This window comes from Sebastes umbrosus, chromosome 1 (genome assembly GCF_015220745.1).
Source record: "Sebastes umbrosus isolate fSebUmb1 chromosome 1, fSebUmb1.pri, whole genome shotgun sequence".
Lineage (NCBI taxonomy): Eukaryota > Metazoa > Chordata > Actinopteri > Perciformes > Sebastidae > Sebastes > Sebastes umbrosus.
This window is the reverse complement of record NC_051269.1, coordinates 32,118,683-32,136,984: the sequence shown is the minus strand read 5'-3', so window position 1 is coordinate 32,136,984 and position 18,302 is coordinate 32,118,683. Positions and strand designations below refer to the sequence as shown.

The following is an 18,302-nucleotide window of genomic DNA, read 5'->3' as shown; positions in this document are numbered from 1 at the left end:
GGCATTAAAAAATTGTCTTCATATCATACAAAAAAGATCACGACACATAGGTGAAACGATCCCCCCCCCCCACTCCTATTAGATATGGAGATGCTTTAACATTTTTGACTGTTTTTTTAGCATAGGGCTAAGTGCAAAGTGAAAACAGAGTGACAGACTAAAGGTATTCGAAACTGTATGTGCTTTTCAATTTATATATCATGATAGTTTATGTTTGATCATATGACATGCAGGAAATGAGGGGAGAGACCAAGAGGAGGGTTGACATGCAACACATCTGTGGACTCTGAGATTACATGGTCAGGAAACCCCACTTCATTATTTTCACTGATCAGTCCAGCTAGAAATCTACCCATAATGCTATTAATCAAACACAATTTACAACTGGGGCTTAAACCGTTCACAATTGCTTTGTGCAGAAGAGTGTGTGTATATAAGACTGATACAATAAATTGATCTTTCTGATTAATAATACATGAATACGTTTGAAATAGACACTACCATCTTCAAATGGATAACACATATTATGTATAATTCATCTGGAGCTGCCTCCAAACAGAATACAAATTCATCCTTAAACTGACATGACAGCTTGACGTCTCTCTGCATGCCGGGATCATTAGAATTCAAAAGCCAGAAAAGGTTCAAGACTATTGTTTTCAACTTTCAGTTCTGACTTCTCATTGATTCTGAAGCAGTAAATCCAATTCAAACTGCACTTAAATTGGACGATTGGTGTTGTTTGGTCTTGCCGTTGAGTTGCAAATAAAATACATTCAGGCAGTCAAGCCATTGTTACTTCAGGTGAAATGTCTGTGGAATATTTTTGGCATTGCACATGAAATTAATTTGCATCCAACGTCTTGAATCAAATACCAGAATGTCATTTTTTGGACTGGCTAATGTGTAAAATCAGTAATCAATAATCAGATGTGGTTTGTGAAGTTGAAGATGTTTTGACACCACGATTTGGAAAATACATACATTAAAAAGGTATCACTATGTTTTCTTCACTCTCTGATGGAAGGATAGGTAGACAGAGAGGGACAGAAATGAAAAGGCAGGAGCTTTAAAAGCTTTGGGAGGGATTTGGATCCAATAAGCCATGCAGAGGATTAAACCATGTTAATGCAATGCCTACACAAACTGGACACAGGGCACACACACAGGGACATGGGACAGAGAGAGAGATGGTGGCATGTGAGCAGAATGACAGGAATAAGCCTATAAACTCTAGTATATTAATGTGATGGCACAACACTGTTGTTCTCAGGCAGCATTTACACAATACCACGTCAGCGTATACTCCTGCATTCAGTCTGGAGTTGAGTCAGATCGGCCACAGTACAAGTATCACAGTCCTTCAAAGGTGAGGGTCAGCAATCTCTACAGTGAACCACTAAAACTGATCTACTGAACTGATACACCAGCTTGTAGCAGCGTCAGTCAGACATTATGTCTACTTTCCCCAGAGGAAGTCCCCCCTTTCAGTATCTAATGACTCACTGTTCCAGATACGGCCCAATAATCAGGAGAACAAACGAAGCATTTTACATCTAATATACATTTCTTGCAGTAGTGTCAGCACTTTTGCTCGTTTGGCCACAGTAGATTTAGCATTCTAGAAACAAGCTTTATAAAAGCTCCTTGCATGAGGAGTTGCGCTGCAACTTCATTAAAGTCAATCCAATGCCTCTATATGCAAATTAATGGAACAAAGTGTTCTCATGAGAGAGAAAAAATCCCCTGCAGAAGTGCAGCCTCGATCCTGGCCTGTGGTGTACAGCTGAGAGACACAGTCACAAACTACGGTGTGATCAACTTACGTTTAGAACAAGAGGAGGAATCTAGTCGAAGATCTTACAGTAAGTTGAAAGTATTCCTGGCCATACAGTAGAGGATAAAGACTATTTAGTGTTAGACCCTTTACTGGATAAACAATCAATGTCATCAGTATGTGCACAGGTCAGAGTACATAATGCTACATGATAAACATTTACTATTTGTCCTTGTACTATTAGCATTTCCTAGAGGCTTATGTAAATGATGTAATAGTGCTGGATAGGGTTAGAGTTACGGGGTTAGGTTAACGATAAATTGATCTGGATCAATATATCGGTTCAATATCATCAACGCAAAGTGAAAACATTGATCCATATACATAACATAATTCCCATGGTACGTCTGCGTCACAGTTTCCATCAAAGAGCGCCTCCTTCCTACAGAGCCCAGTAATAAAATTGTCAAATCATATTTAAGTTGTCTTTTTTTGCACTTATATAAATGTAACTGATTGTGTTAAATGGATCAATCGCAGGCCCCTGAATTGAATCCAATCGAAATCATGGCAGACTTTGAGATATCAGCATATATCATATCGTTGTCCAAAGAATCAATATAATATCGTATCGTGATGAAACTTGTGATTTACACCCCTAGTGCTGGAATGATCGTTGAATCTATTAGTTAGTAGAATATTTATCAAGAATCATTTTCATAATCGGTTTTGATATTTGAAAGCAAACCTCGACAATTCATCATTTACAAAATGCAACACTGTGACTCTCGGGAGAGAAAATAAGAGCAAATGCCGTATTGTCACAAACGTGGATGCCCCCGGTCGTCAGTACTACGCAAAAGTATTTCTCTGAAGACGAAAAGAAAAAAGATAAATATGCATGCTGAGGGCAAACTCACCGTAGTTTAAAAGCACAAATAGTTGATGCACTTATGTATAGTAGCTTCTGCTGCATAATTACGTTTGGCTCTGCCCTGTCTTCCATACTGAAACACTTTACATCAACAACGCTAGATAAATACATACACTTTATCTAATACAGACAGAAACTGCATAATTAGTGTGCACATATTTATGACAACAATCATTTGAATTTCAAATGATATGTTTTATGCATATGCACCGCTCCACTTCACATTAAACACTAAATTCAAATGTCGTCGGAGCAACTCAAGCCCATTGTTCGCCATCACTATCTAAACTCAGAAAACACGCACATGGTTTTTAATATCTAATTAACACTGAATGGAATATGATGTATGATGGTGCTTATTATGGCTTGTACACTATGCATTTACATACAAACAAGATTAACAGCGGTTAATTGTACCGTCTAGAACATCTGGGTGATCAACTAAGTGAAATGCTGGTTCAAATCCTATGAGAGCACTAAAGGGTGCGCAGGGAGGCACTTTAAGTGTCCTAATATGTCAATGAAGGACGGGTGTTATGTAAATTACTGCAACAAAATGCACTTGTAAACTAAGAAGTAGGTTGATTTTACAGAAGTCAAATATAACAAACATGTCTTGGTTTTTACTCTGACAATGAATATTGTTTGTGTTGTATTTCCATTATGAAAAAACTACTGATAGTGCTTCTGATTAAGGTTAAACTGCGCAAAGTGGTCATTTAAAAGTTATTGCAAAATTCTGTGATGTATAGAAGTCTATGAGAAAATGAGCCTACTTCTCACTTGATTTATTACCTCAGTAAACATTGTAAACATGAGTTTATGGTCTCAATCGCTAGTTTCAAATCTTCTTCAATACAGCATGATGTTCATTTAGTAAATTATGGTCCCATTTAGAGTCAAATAGACCATAAAGCAAGGGATGCTTTAGGGTGTGGCTATCTTGTGATTGACAGGTTGCTACCACGGCGTTGTCCAGTCTGGGAGTTGTCTGTGTTTTCGTCTTACAACTTTAACCCTTTCACAGTGTGTTTTCAATCCATGAAATTTAACTGTAACATTTTGTTTGCAGAAAAATGTTTTATTCAGCGTTCGGTTGTACTTAGCTCCACCCTCTCATGTCACTTCTAATTGCAAAAATATCAAGATGGTGACGACCAAAAACCAAGATGGCGACGGCAAAATCTAAAACACAAGGCTTCAAAACGGCAGTCCACAAACCAATGGGTGACATCACGGTGACTACGTCCACTTCTTGTATACAGTCTATGGTTACAGCATGAGGTGTCCATTAACCATTGCTACCCTGGGAGTAAATGGATATATGTTCAAAGATGCTTGTCCTTGTGCGATTCCTCCCTACAGTGTTGTTTTATTTGAGGTACTGATCCTATCAATATTTGCGGGGGTTGGCACAGAAAATGATTAAAAGGGTGTTTTTGTGTTTGTATCCCAGATGGTAAAAAATCTAAGCTTTTAAACTTTTCACCCTTTGATGTTTTCGGTATGCCCCGATGAATGAATGGGTCGCTGTTTTGTCCGAGCGTCGAGCAGCTCAGTGGAGCAAAGAATTACTAACAGCTGCAGAAAGGATATTGATTTGTGTCTTTGAGTCCAAAAATCAAGGAGGTGCTACCAATGTCACTGGAAATTTAACAACAAGATACACAGTGGTAGCTCCTCCCAGCACGCTTTCTTGTTTTCCTCATACACTTTCCCCCAAAAATACACTTTTGTACTTTGACTTTTGCCTTATGCCAGGCACCCAATACACAAGAATCAAGCTGAGTTTGGGCCCGATCCCCCTCTCCCAAGTCCCAACAATGGTCAGCAAAGCCCAGATTTTGATGGTTCGAAATATAATCTTTCCAGATATTCCTATGAGTGCTTTTTACATCTCTGATCTGCTCGGAAGTCCATTCTGGCCGCACCAATTTCAAATCTCAAATATCAAACATGTTCAATATTTACGATCTTTACTATCCTGTTGTATGTGGGGAACCCCGAGGACAGACGATGACACAGTCACGTGGTAAAGAATGATAGCCAATTTGAAACCAAGCTGACTGAAGAAGGTAGGAGAAGAACCGCTGTCATGGCGACCCCGGCTAATGTAAATGCAAAGCATAAGGTAGTAGTAAGATGGACCTCAGAAATGGAGGACCAACTTGATGATTTGTGGCAACAACACAAGTGTTTATTTAACATGTCACCATGACTCCATACATATTTTTCTTCGTGAATATTTAAATACTAAGTAATGCAAAAACTAACATCGCTAATTCTTTCTGTTCGTCATCCGCCATGTTTGTTCACACTAAAGTCACGTTTCATCGCAAGAGATTTTGTGAGATTTATGGTTTTGAGGGTTGGGAATCTGTTGGAAGAAAACTGTTAAATTTGTGGTCCCTCACATTTCTAACATCTGTTAGGATTTGAAAAATCCTTAAGCGTGGGCCAGCCTTTATACAACTTCATTTTGTGCAACGACCATCATAGTCTCTGTAAAATGAAAGACGATAAAGCGGTCTATGGCTGTATTGTATGTAAAGAAGCTGCAGTTCCTTTGCAGTGCTCCTCTGCTCCCCAACATCATCGGTGGTTTTGCTCCTATGGATAATATCGCAGAAGAGATTTGTGCTTAGAATGAAATTAATCCAGTGTGAAATCAAGAGTCCAGTGTTGAACCACAGGGAAGCCCACGGAGGACACTCATGATGCTGAGCATCGCGGCTATGTTCCATCAGTGCTCGTTGCTCTGCAGGCAACACTGTGCATGCGTCTGCATGACAAAACATGCCCTTTCATCCATGCAACAAGACAACACTGGTGCGCTTACTGTACTCACGTTACATTCAAACTATTTAACATCAGACACGCTGACATTTCTATTCGGATCAGTTTTTGGCCTGAGCAAACAAAAGCCCTCAGAGTATTATTAGTCTGCACAAAGGACAAGTTCTGCCTCCCACAGCCTCATACTTTTTTTTCTTTCTGTTTGACAGCCGCCTTCAGTCAAAATGCCTTTAGGATCCATCGTAGTTCAATCTAGACAAGGTCAAGGCGTGCTGTTTTTCTGTAGCCTATTAGCCAATTCTCCTGGCGGGTTCAGCCGTTTCAATATATCCAGCAACAACATCAAGCAGGCCACTGCATCATTAGCACCGGCTCTCTGGTCCCACTCACAACTGGGCAGAAGATGCTAATGAAGGCATTAAATGGAGACAGAATATCTATATCTACAGTCCTGAGGGTTGGAGGAAAAAAAGAGAGTCCAATGTACTGTACCTTGTTGGAGGGGCTGAAGAGTCTCTTGGGGTCAGAGAAGAGCAGGCTCAGAGAGGAAGAAATCCTGTAAGACAAAGACGGCTCATCAGCTTCAATAATCATAAACACACATTTAATGCATCTCACAGAGTACATGTAACACAGAAAATGTGTTCATGCGAAATTGCTTCAAAGGTTTAATACCTGCAAAAGCTGTGTGGGTGGATTTTTACTGGCCAGCATAGTTTAGATTAGTGAATATGAATATTATTATAGTGCTTGTTAATGTGTTTCATTGTCTTCAAAACTGCTTATTTTCTCGGGACAACTTTTTCATTTATTTGGAAAATCAATTAGCTTTTTCGAGATAGTCAAACTGGCACATCTGGAGAGATAAAGCATTTCAATTAAAAAACATAGATTAGATTAGGAAAAATGCTTCCTGAGGCAGTAAAACTCCAGGAACTCGTATCGTGAATCAGCAGGAACATTCTTTCCACTTACATAATATGATTTTTGGATATTGTTCACTGACAGTATAAAAGCATAGCTTTACAACGTACAGTGAAAACAGGTAGCCCTCCAAGCAGTTGTTTTGTCTTTTTCAAATGCTTCATAACCAGAGGTGATATTCAGAGATTAGAGTGCAGCACCAACAGACCTTCACTAAGCGAAGCTAATCCCCCCGACAACAAATGCAAGTTCAATGTGCTGAAGTGTTTTTCTTCTAAGACAACCATCTTACATTGATTTATAAGAGCATTTTAGGGGCAAACAGCACAGCACATATCAGACCCTTGTTTTAGGACGCTGTCGCAATCTGTCATTAAATATTATATGCTACATCCATTGCAGCCTGGTGTGACGCAAAACAGGAGGCTATTTCTAGTGACAACTGTCTGTATGACGTGCAGAAATATCAACCTGTTTTTTTCCTGAGGAGGGCTGCTGTGGTTCAGCTGTAAAGGGCATCCTCTGTTATTTATTAGCTATTCCTAGTCTATTCTGTAGTCTCTTTTCTGATCGGATCACACCTGGATGCATTTGGTGAGTCTGATTCAGAGTTGCTGAAAACTGCCAGGATTTTCAGAGCAAATACTGAAGTTGACTGGCTGTGCAATCAACGCAGTGTTAGTGACACTTGACAGTGTCAGACATCCTCGACACAACCTAGCCAAAATACAGCGATGGAAAAAAGGAAAGGAAGACTAGAGAATTTGCATTAAATGGCATCAATATCATCAGGTTTAACTGAACTTAAATTGTATTGTGGCTCAAGTTAAACAACTTGTAGTAAAAATAACTACATTTTCTTACTTTATTTTCAACATATAATATTGTTGTTGCAATGAACTACTTATGTTTAACAAGGTTAAAGTAAGTCAGACAGTAAGTCAGAAAAACTCAAATATGAAAGCAGCCAGGTTAACTTACTTTTTTTCATATCAAGTACCTTATTTTTGTTCTTGCAGTGTGTTTTCTCTGATGTTTTAAAGTTCATATGAAACGGCTAATAGAGTGCGATTTGATTCCTCATGATTACGTGTAAAAACCACAAACTGTATATAATAAGTTTACGTAGTCACTGTGACGTCACTCGTTGGTTTGTGGACTGCCGTTTTGAAGCCTTGAGTTCGGCAGTTTGGCTGTTGCCATCTTGGATTTTTGCAACCAGAAGTGACACGAGAGGGTGGAGCCAAGTGCAAACGAACGCTGAATACGACATTTTTAGGCCTGAAAACACACTGTGAAAGGGTTAAAGTTGACTTAAAGTAGACGTCTATAAAATCAGTCTTCTTTTTGCAACCAGAGGAGTCGCCCCCTGCTGGCTATTCGAAATAATGCACATTTAATGCACTTCCGCATTGGCTTCACTTTTCAGACCTGGAGGTTGTCCACTGGTACAAAACAGTAAGCTAGGGAGGGACTTGTTGCAGATACTGATTGCCGTTTACAGTGGCCAGTATCGCTGTATGTGCGCCATCACCCCCCCAGCCCGCTAAATTTCAGATAGACAGTAGCTACTAGCTCAACATGGAGACTTCTCGCCGCCGCCTGTCGCCCTACGCCAGTGGTTTTTACAGACGAATCAGACAAGGATGAAATTGAGGAAGAAGACGACCGTGAAGAAGTTGTTTTTGGAGTGAGGCCATACACGTACAAGCCGAGATCTAATTTATTTCATGGGAACTTTAAATAAGAAAATATTGAAGAAATGATATAGCGGCATTATGAAGGCTTTTTCATTTGATGAAAGAAAGGTCTTAATAAGAGGGTTTGGCCCAGTCGCCTGTTGTTTTTCTTCCACACGGTGAGCATTAGTGATGATATCTCGATGGTTATTGGATGTGTGCCACAGAGCTGAGACTGATCACTGACCTTAACCGACCTCTGCTTGATTAGAAGAGCTTGGGCTCCCCAGAGGGTTTCAAGGCTCTGATGCAGGCTAAATGTCTGACCTCATACACTCCTAGCATCATTTTGGGCTTTGCCACTGGGTTCATCTTTCATTAGCCAGGTGTCAGCTGTGTGGTCTATGTGTACATGCTAAGGGTTGACATGCTGAGTGATTTGCATACGACGTGAATGGGTTCACGTATCCACATTATGTCTTTGTAAGGATCTGCATGTGCGTGTGTAATTCAGATCTCGATAATATTACAACATCCTCTTTTATATGAGAAGGGCTCCGAGAAATCAAACGATATTTTCCCAGAGTGATATTACAAACAGCATAAACAAGACCGAGATTAAAATCTTCGGGGGTACAGATTTTCTCAGCACCAGTTCTAACACACTTAACGGCTTGTACTTGCATTGAAAGTACCTCTGAAGGTTTTGAACACTAGTAATTTACTAAATTATATTGCACCCTTGGGGAATATCTCAGCTAGTAAAGTGTAAATCGATTGCCAGGAAACATCTGGAACAGCATCGAAACAAAAGTGATCAACTATAAAAACAGGAAGTCACTGTAGGAGGCCAAATGATACATTGAACTCAACGTAATCTTTGTAAATATAGTTAGTTATTTCCTTAGTTTTTATAGGTATACAGTATGTTATAACTAGGCTAAGTTTGAACTTAATGACATTTGAGATAAAGGCATTGCAATTTGCCAATGTTTTACAAGGTAGGAAAGGCTTTTAACATGTTTGTTAGGCCTTGAGGATATACAATATGTTTTAACGGGGAAAAAAACAAGTGTTTGTTTACTCCACAGGGCACCAGCAGCAATATGTTGCAATATGCTTCTTTGTAAGTACCACTGCATATACTGATGTCAATAACTCTGCCAATACTGTATCGATCCTTGAAAGTGCACATAGCTTTGGTATTTGTTTTCTGATTTTTATTTCCTTGCCAAACGCTGGTGCTTTTTAGGGTCATCTGAGGAGAAAAAAAACAACATTTCTACTGACTGAGCATCAATTAGTGACTAGCGTCGGTCCTCACAGCAGAGTTTGACCGCGGGCCTGTTTTGCCCATGTACGAGCTAAACCTTTCATTGTGGCTCATGCTGTTATGGTTTCTCGGGGCATGACTTGTGCAAACAGTAACAGCAAGTGCTAACCGGGAGGCCTGAATGCAGCAGGGGTTCACTGAGGCAACATTAGCCTAGCTCTCCTGTGACACACTTTCTGCTGTGTGAGGCAGCCACTTTGAGCCGGATCTAACCGTTTCACTACAGGCCCCACAGCCTCACTGCTGCTCATCAGTCGCTCGTCTCTGTCACCTCCCATTCATGTCTCCTTTCTCTTTCTGTTAACCCTGCCGACGTCTTTGTTTTGCCACTCTCTGTAATTGCTGTCTTCTGAACCTTGTGCACCCATCTCTTTTTATCTGTCTAATTTTCAATCTTTTTGCTCACAGTTGATCACTCGCAGTCCTGCTTTGATCTGACTGACCGAGCCGCTTTGTAAAAACAACACAAACACCCTTCCCTCCTTAATCCTGCTCTTTTCTTTTTTCGCACTTGTATAGCAAAAGGCATAAAGCAAACTGTGACCTCTCCACTGAGAGATCGATTAGAAGAAGTCTATTTTCAGATAAACAAACACGACATCATATTCCTCTTTCTCCCTTTCTTTTATTCTCTCCTACACTATGTGCTTCTCATACACTAACGTTGTCACCCTTTACTATTTCCCAGCAGGGCTCTTTATAAACATAGTCAGACTCAGGCAGTGCATCAAGGAAGTTGTGCCCCCGTAATCCACTTTGGATTTGGAGGATTTACCCACTGTCCCTCTCCTTCCCTGTCAGTGGCAGGAGCACAGCCTCAGCAGGGGTGCTGAAAGGTAACAAATCGCCGAGAGCCAGGATGGTGGGTCATGGGTAGGTGAAGCTTGCGATAAAACCGCGCAGGCATCAGATGTGATATATGAGGACAGTCACCTTCCAAGAAGGAGAAGGAGAAGCTCGAGGCTGAACTCTTTGTGTCAGAGTGAGATTAAATTAGAGGATGGTTGAGAGGGCAGTGCCATTGACTTGGTCGATATTTCATATCGCCCCATGGATATTTTATCAGCTTCTCTATTTACAGAAGTAGTGACAGCTACTCTGCAACCTCAAATTATGTTCACACACATTTTAAAATCATTGTGATGAAGTAATTCAGGATCCTCTATATTCCAACTAGATGACTAACTTACAATTACACATCAGCAAAACATATTTCCTCAAAACAACAACACTCATTTTGCTCTGGGGGACATGAACTACAGGTCAGAGGTCACTCCTAGTAGTCATCCCCGTTGTAGTCAGATACCTCACTGGTCATTGTGACAGTGTAACTGAAGCTGACTCCAGGGGGAATACTGCAAGAGACTCACTTTAGTTTAGCTTTGCTCCGTGAGTGCTACTTTCTTGCTCTACTTCATGCTCCACTTCTTGTCCCCTATAAGTTATCTCTGGCATACTTAACTTCTTTAACTAGTCCACCATGACTGGACGCTGTAAAGAGAGTAATATGTAAAAAGTTATGTTGAGTCATCTGCGTGAGTCATCCAAACTGATCAAATCATATGGGCACAAAACCTAAGTGTTGAATGGACTTGGATTTATATGGCGCCTGTTTGGTCTTCTGAGCACTCAAAGCGCTTAACGCTATGTGCCAACATGATGGCACAGCCTCCGGGAGCAATTTGTGGTTCAGTATGTTGCCCAAGAACACACTCCAACATGCGGACTGGAGGAGCCGGGGGTTGAATCGCTGATCTTCCGATAAGTGGACGACCTGCTCTACCCCCTGGAGCTATCGCCACCATTACAAATAAAAGAATGTCGTGACATTCTTTCGCCAGAAATGAGTGCGTTCCATAGACCATAAAAATAAGTGCTTTTGTAATTGTACCAGTATCTCCATTGATAAATCAGAATTGTTACTTTTTAAAATTCGATATTCAGAGCATTAATATAGCAGCAAACTATTTGCTCTGTAAAGATATAGAGGAGTAATGTCGACCTCATAGATATAAAACAGATTTACATTATTATATTATATAAAACTGTTTTATATGTATGATCTACCTGAGCAGAGAATGAAGTCGCTCTCCTTCTGTGTGTGTTGTAATACGAGCTTCTCCTCGCTTTGTTGACATAGGTGGTCTGCCTGTGTGTGCATATATTAGTGCATGTGAGTTCCTGTGTTTGTGCCTCACTGGCTAGCTAATCGCCGCCGCTCTGCACTGAGCTCGGGGCATCAACAATCACAGGTCATTTCAGAGAAAGAGCCTTCCTATTGGCTGTGCTCCGACTGGTGGGCGGTGCTTGGTATTTCTTCAACTGATCTCAACATGACTGCCGAGTCACAAACTTTCCAATTTTACAGCTAAACAGTACACTACAAGATGTTTCTGAAAATATTTGAGGAGAGAAATAGGCATTACAGTGACAGAATATTGATTCATATTTGATCAGTTTGACCGTTTGATCGGAGTTCTCAAGTGATTGACAGCTGCTCAGAGACGGCAAAGCTCCAGCTCGACTCTGATTGGTTATATCATGATGTTGGGCTCAGTGGTCGATGTCAGCAATCGCCAATGAATATTGGTGTTGTTCATCAACCCTAGTGCAAACCTTTAAGAAAATTACAATCTTTGTCATTATAGCCACATGTTTTATTGGCCAGTAAAAGATTTAACTTCTAATCAATGTAACCATCTTATTAACTAGTGAACTATTACTCACTACAATGATTGCTTTGACTTTACACCGATAAACAACCTCGACGTATCGACCGTCACTGTGGGTTCATCGTCTCCCCTCTGATTGCCCCCGGGAACCTCCTTGCTATGGTAACGACCCCTAATGACCAGCATTGTGGCAACAGCTGTAGTCGTAGCAACAGTTGGCCAGTGCAGCTCTTTCACACTGAGACAAAAGGACGAGAGGGTGAAGAGGAGGAGCGGGCAGAAGGCTCTCTGTCATCAACAGTCAGACAGGATATGCATCTGTGTCTGCTGAACCTCCTCTCAATCCATCCATTTCTTTTTTTTTTTTGTCCATCCGTGGGTCCATCTGTCTCGTGCCCACTTTCCCTTCCGTATTCTCATCTGTCCCTGTATGTTATCGCCTCGTTCTCAATAGATAATTAACTGCTTAATGTTCTCCTCAAGCAAATGGATTTTCGGAGTCATCAAAGCACAGATCGTTACCGTCATGACAATTATTCCCTCTTTGTCTTCCAAGATTTACTCTCCAGTTCATCATGCAACACTGATATGGCCACATTAACAATCCTGACAAATCCGGCAGCCATCCATCCAAAAAAACAAAGCAGAAGAATTATGTTTTCACACACTCCCGTCTTCTAACAACCCATTTTTCACTCACCCATCCTGGCGCTTCCTCCATTCTCCCTTTCCCACCTCTATTCATTCTTTTATAATGAGCACTATCATTTCCTGCTCATATCCATTCACCCCTTTCAATGTTTCTACCTCTCCATCCCTCACACTATCAATTTCTCTCCCATATCATAGCCAGTCTGTATCACCTATCAGTCTCCATCTCTAACCTTCTCCCCCCCCTCTGTTCTGTCTTTCCATCAGCACCTCCCCCTGTGCTCTGAACGGCCCTTGTAACCCCATGAGCGAGAGTGCTGAGAGAGCTTGAAATATTGATGGACCCCAGGCGAAGGCCACCTCCAGGACACTCTGCAGGGGGTACGGGCTCAGGATCGCGGTCAGGTAGTTGGAGTGGGTGAACTTTAGCAAGGACACAGGTAGGTTTTGGCAGACGGAGGTGAGGTGGAGTGAGGCCAATGAGAAGAAATGATGGAGTATATGTGTGTGTGTAAAAACCATGTTATCCCCGCTGCCAGCTGGCCTCTTCACATGCATCCGGTGATTTGCTTCCAGGTGATCTGGACCTTCATCCAAGGCGGTGCGTGTCTGGACTCCTGAGCTGGACTTTTTCCATACAGCGTTCACTAAACATGTTTCTCCAGGATTAGCCTCAACACGAGCACAGGGTTTGCTTTGAGCCTCTTGTTTATGCACCCCTCCCCCCTTTCCTGCTCATCTTTTCTGTTTCTGTTTTTCGCCATCTTCTTCCCCCTCTCTTGACATCGCTCTCCCCTACAGTCAAACCCTTCATTTTCTGCTCATTAGTCACACTCCTTATCTTTGCCTTCAAATTTTTACAATCTTCTCTATTTCCTTTTCTCCTTTCTTGTTCCTCGCTGGGTGACTTTCTCTATCTGGTGAAGGTGACCTTGCCAAAGAGATCCACAAGAATCGCCATGGAGACAGCATCCAGATAGGTGATGCTTATGTGGAGAGAGGGGACAGGAGGGGATGTGAGGGGGGTGCAATGAAAGAGAGTAGAAAAGAGAAAGCAGTGATGTGAAGGCAGCTTCACCACAGAGCTTATTTTCTACAGCTCCTGATTCATGGTCCCATCACTCTGGTTTAGATTACTATAATATTGCTTCCCTCTATATTTCTCTCTCTCTTCCTTAAACCCAGGGTGAACATGAAAGGCTGCCCTGTATAAAAAAAAAGAATTAAATTAAATCAGATGTGAAGCAATGTGTCACGCCTTTATTTTTCTAAGCTCTTTTTTGTTTCAGAGTATCTGTGAGTCTAATTTACACAGTGAAATACGCCTCCTCTTAATCTATGGGAAGTGCTGACTCGGTCAAAGTAGAAACCCGTCTCCCTTATAATATAAAATTAAGCTTTTTTTTAACACTGACAGCATATATATAACGTCTAAACAACTCAGCAGTGTCTTTAAGTGAGTCCCGCAGTAGTCCACTAAGCTGAATGTGCTAAAAACACAATCACAGGGTAAAATGTGTCAATTCCACACATCCATCGTAATCAAAAAGTTTATATATATCCTCTTTCATCTTTATGTGGTTAACACAGCCAGACCTTCCTTTTAAACTTTTGGTCTATAGTGAAGAAAAGCTGTTGCAGACTTGATTAAAAATTGATGAGGTGAGAAAAGCTAAAAGTGCAGATGCTGCTGCAGCGATATGTGCCTTTTTTGCAAGATAACTTTTGCTACTCGCACATATCATAGACTGATATATATATATATATAGACATAGACAATATAAAGGTTTCTGAAGAGCTGTTATAAAGCTCAAAGTGGGTGGCTCCCATCGATGTATAATAAGACCTGGATACAGTGCGGCCGCTTAGTCTTGCTTCCAACTGCGAAACAAGGTTGATTATGACTCTTTCTATTATGAATTTTGGATCCATGGAGGTTTTATATTTGTAAAACTTTCCTCAAGCTGAGAAAAGCGATTTAAAAACCTGTGACGTCATCACCGAGCGGAAACTTGCGGGTGGGGCCTGCTGGAGAAACACTACTGCGCCTATTCAGTGGGCCGGAAGCTAGAAAATGTTTTTGGCAAACAATATGCGCCAGGCGAGCAACTCTTATTGGAATGAATTGTCACCTTATGGGGGTCCGGTATTCAGTCCATACATCCATGGTGGCTCCGACCGTTGCTGTCTTGGCAGTGACAACACAGCCAGACTCATGGCTAATCCAAAAATGGGCAAAGAGGTGGATAGTCGGTGGAACTGAGGTGGGCCGGGTGACGCAACAGAGCAGACAGCTGGCAACCTGAGACGCTAATTCAAACATGTGAGTTATATAAAAATGCATCCCCAGTTGTTATGAACGGGGATATTATCTATAGAGATCAAAACCGTTTTTTGATCCAGGCTGTAAACATGTTTATTTCTGCTGTAAAGTTGGGCATTTTAACATGGGGGTCTACTCGGTTTTTGGAGCCAGCCTCAAGTGGCCATTTGAGGAACTGCAGTTTTTGGCACTTCTGTGTTGGCTTCATTTTTCAGCACCGGAGGTTGCCGCTTCGCACATCTAGGTACACTTAGTCAGTTGTACATTCTTTTGATTAAATTTGCCATTATTTAAAATGGGTTATCGGTTTTCCATATAGAGAATAAATAATTAATTAATTAACTTTTTTCAGTTCCTACAATATCCACATACTGTTAGGCAAATACACCTGGTTAAAGTGAGGCTCCATTTAGGCAGCCACAAATCTTGGTTAAAGTTAGAGAAAGAGCTTCATCATGAATAACCTGTCAAAAAAGGCCAATGCTAACCGCTGATATGATACAGGACGCATAACCTGTCCTCTGGGGTCGAAGACTATGAGTCCTTAAATGCCCATTTACCAGCCTATCTACATGAATTTCTTCCTACTTCCTGCATTGGCACTGAATGTTGGCAGCAGATGTAAATTGTGTAATTCACAATCATCCCATTGGCATTATTCCTGCAGGACACTGGGCTGGTGATTCATTACCTTCTTGCCTCTATCTGCACGGATCGAAAACACAACAGGTCTAAAGTAATTTGATCAGGCAGGACAGACACTGGATGTAATGAGTTCATAATTCATCTGTGTGAAGTTTATGAGAACATTAAGACAAAGGAAGAACGAAAATATTCCCAATGTGGCAAAAATTGTCTCGTGCGTCAATGTAACAGGAAGTCAAGAGATAAACGGATAAGATGGTTAAAACATTCAGTAACGGGAAGCCATTTGGATTAGCCGAAATAGAAAACATGGTTTCTTCACTATCAAATTCTCTGGCCCTCAGTTGGTGTGTAGGGGAGATGCAATCAGGCCTGCAATGCGTCACTCACACAGCCGTAGGCAGAGACATTCACAGCTGCCTGTCAAAATTAGGGCATTGACTCTAAATGTAAATGTGTAACGTTTCAGCATAAAAACTTCACTTTTTATTTGTATCATTTTTATACTGAATTCAAGGCGACCACAGGGAGCGTTTGATCTGCATCGAGGCTCTCAGTGCAGTGAGTCTAAGAGTTTGTGTCGGCTTTATCGCACACTGAAGTGCATACATCTGGATCTTGTGCGAACCATTGCAGTTTATAATTTACCATGGATGGGACTACCCTAACTGTCCAACGCCAGATTGGATTTGAAACCAAAGGATCAACTTTGTGTATTTTAATGACGGTTGGAAAGCGAAAACAACTCTCTGCGGTAACACTAGCCTGCACACATCATGTCAACACATACAGGCTGGTACTAGTAAAAAATAGATAAAGAAAAATATGAGAACAGATGTAAAAGCAAAAAAAAAAAAAGAATGTTAAATTAATTTTTAATAAAGACCCCCGTTGCTGCCTCTTTCATTGATTCCCTCAGGTACAGAAAAACGTGTGTGCAAGCTGCTGCATTTCAGTTCAGAATCTGCACCAGAGAAAAGAGGGTTTGGCTTAGATTCATAGTGGATCAGTTTAATAGAATCACACCATGTAAAGTTTCTCACTTCTACCAGCTGGCTGACGGCGATACAAATGAGCGCAATGCTTTATATATTAAATAGTATGTATGTATTATTACTATTGTTCTATGTACATAATTGATATATTTGGCCAATTGAGGGGGTGAAGAACAAGCTGCAAACACAACACTGACATATTATCACCTTATGAAGTTGATTTGGGCAAATGTGTTAGCAAACTGTTGCTTAGTTACACATCCAGCAGAAATGAAGCAACATTAGCATTCATGTTTGTGTCCACTTGATGAACATTCAACATTCATACCCTTGTAGCTCTATTTTGGTCTCCACCAATCCCTGAGGGATATATCGGGCTCTTTAGCAGCTAAATGCTCCATTATGTTTACCAGCTAGTCGCTAATTTTGTCTGTAATTTAGTGCTGGGAAAGTAGATTACAGTGGGTTTATCAGGTTGTTTACTGAAACCAGCCAGAGAGATAAAGCTGATGAGAGCAACGAGACTGAACCAAAACAGTACAACAAGTTTTAAGCCATAGAGCTGAATGGAAATGTACAGCTGAGTGATGATTCCCTGTGGGTTTGTCATATGGACTGTATATAAAGATGGACGACATGACAACTCCCAAAAAGTGAAGCCAAAACATCTCGATCGCCCCCTAGTGGCTGGCTGCAGTATGGGTGATAAAGCCCGCCCCCTCCATGATAGCAGATGGGACACGGGCTAAACTAAAAAGTCTATGTACATCTTTCCATAGATAGTTTCTCTCATTTTAGGGAGTTCTTATCATGCTGATGTATGTTCAAGTGTTCATCTTTCTGATAAGTTTGGTTTTAATTATTTATCTGATGCTATAAAATGGGGATGATACATCATGATTGACAGCTGTGATTGAAAGCTGTGTAATAGAACATGTGCCAATTTGAATATAAATGTATTTATAGAACTGTAATGGTTAGTTGTTGTGTCTTTCTAGCCAAACAGCTACCGTGGTGCTAACGTAGCAGCTAGGTGGCTGACGCTAGCAAGCTGCAGACGTGCTTGTGATTGGCTCGAGGGTGGTGTGTGGGCGGGACCTCGATTCTGTGGCAACAGCCCCCCGATCACTACTGCACAGACTCTGGCTCCAAATGACATCAAAATCTCGAGATGGCAGCTCCTGTATCTGAGATATTTTGGCTTCACTTCCACTTGTACAGTGGGATGAAGTGGAGACGCGTTGTCCATCTATATATACAGTCTATGGTTTGTCACTACAAGTGGCCCCAGCCCAGTACAGTAATTTGAGCCAAAGTCAATATAAAAAGCTTTAAATTATTAAATCTATAGTTGAGTTAATTAATATTTGCATAGTTGATAACTGGGTTTATTGTTTAACCAATATGAATTTGCAGTGCAAAATAAAAATTGTCATCTAATCTTTGGCAGCTTGGCAGACAGCGGGTGGCTTTGTGTGCCACGAATAACTTATTGCACGAGTTTGTGTGCATGCACGTGTGTGCACGGTGAAAGTGCATGAGGGCTTACTTGTGTCTGTGTGAGCACATGTGC

The 18,302-nt window shown here is 41.1% G+C and overlaps 1 protein-coding gene across 7 annotated transcripts in view; it reads right to left on the bottom strand.

Annotated features, from left to right (window-relative positions):
• Nucleotides 1–18,302, bottom strand: part of dlgap4b (discs, large (Drosophila) homolog-associated protein 4b) — a 136,574-nt gene that overhangs the window by 89,092 nt on the left and 29,180 nt on the right. For all 7 annotated transcript variants that reach the window (XM_037764354.1, XM_037764325.1, XM_037764324.1 and 4 more), the window contains one exon: nt 6,000–6,063. The gene's annotated coding sequence lies outside the window, so the exon portion shown is untranslated. The remainder of the gene's footprint in view (nt 1–5,999; nt 6,064–18,302) is intronic.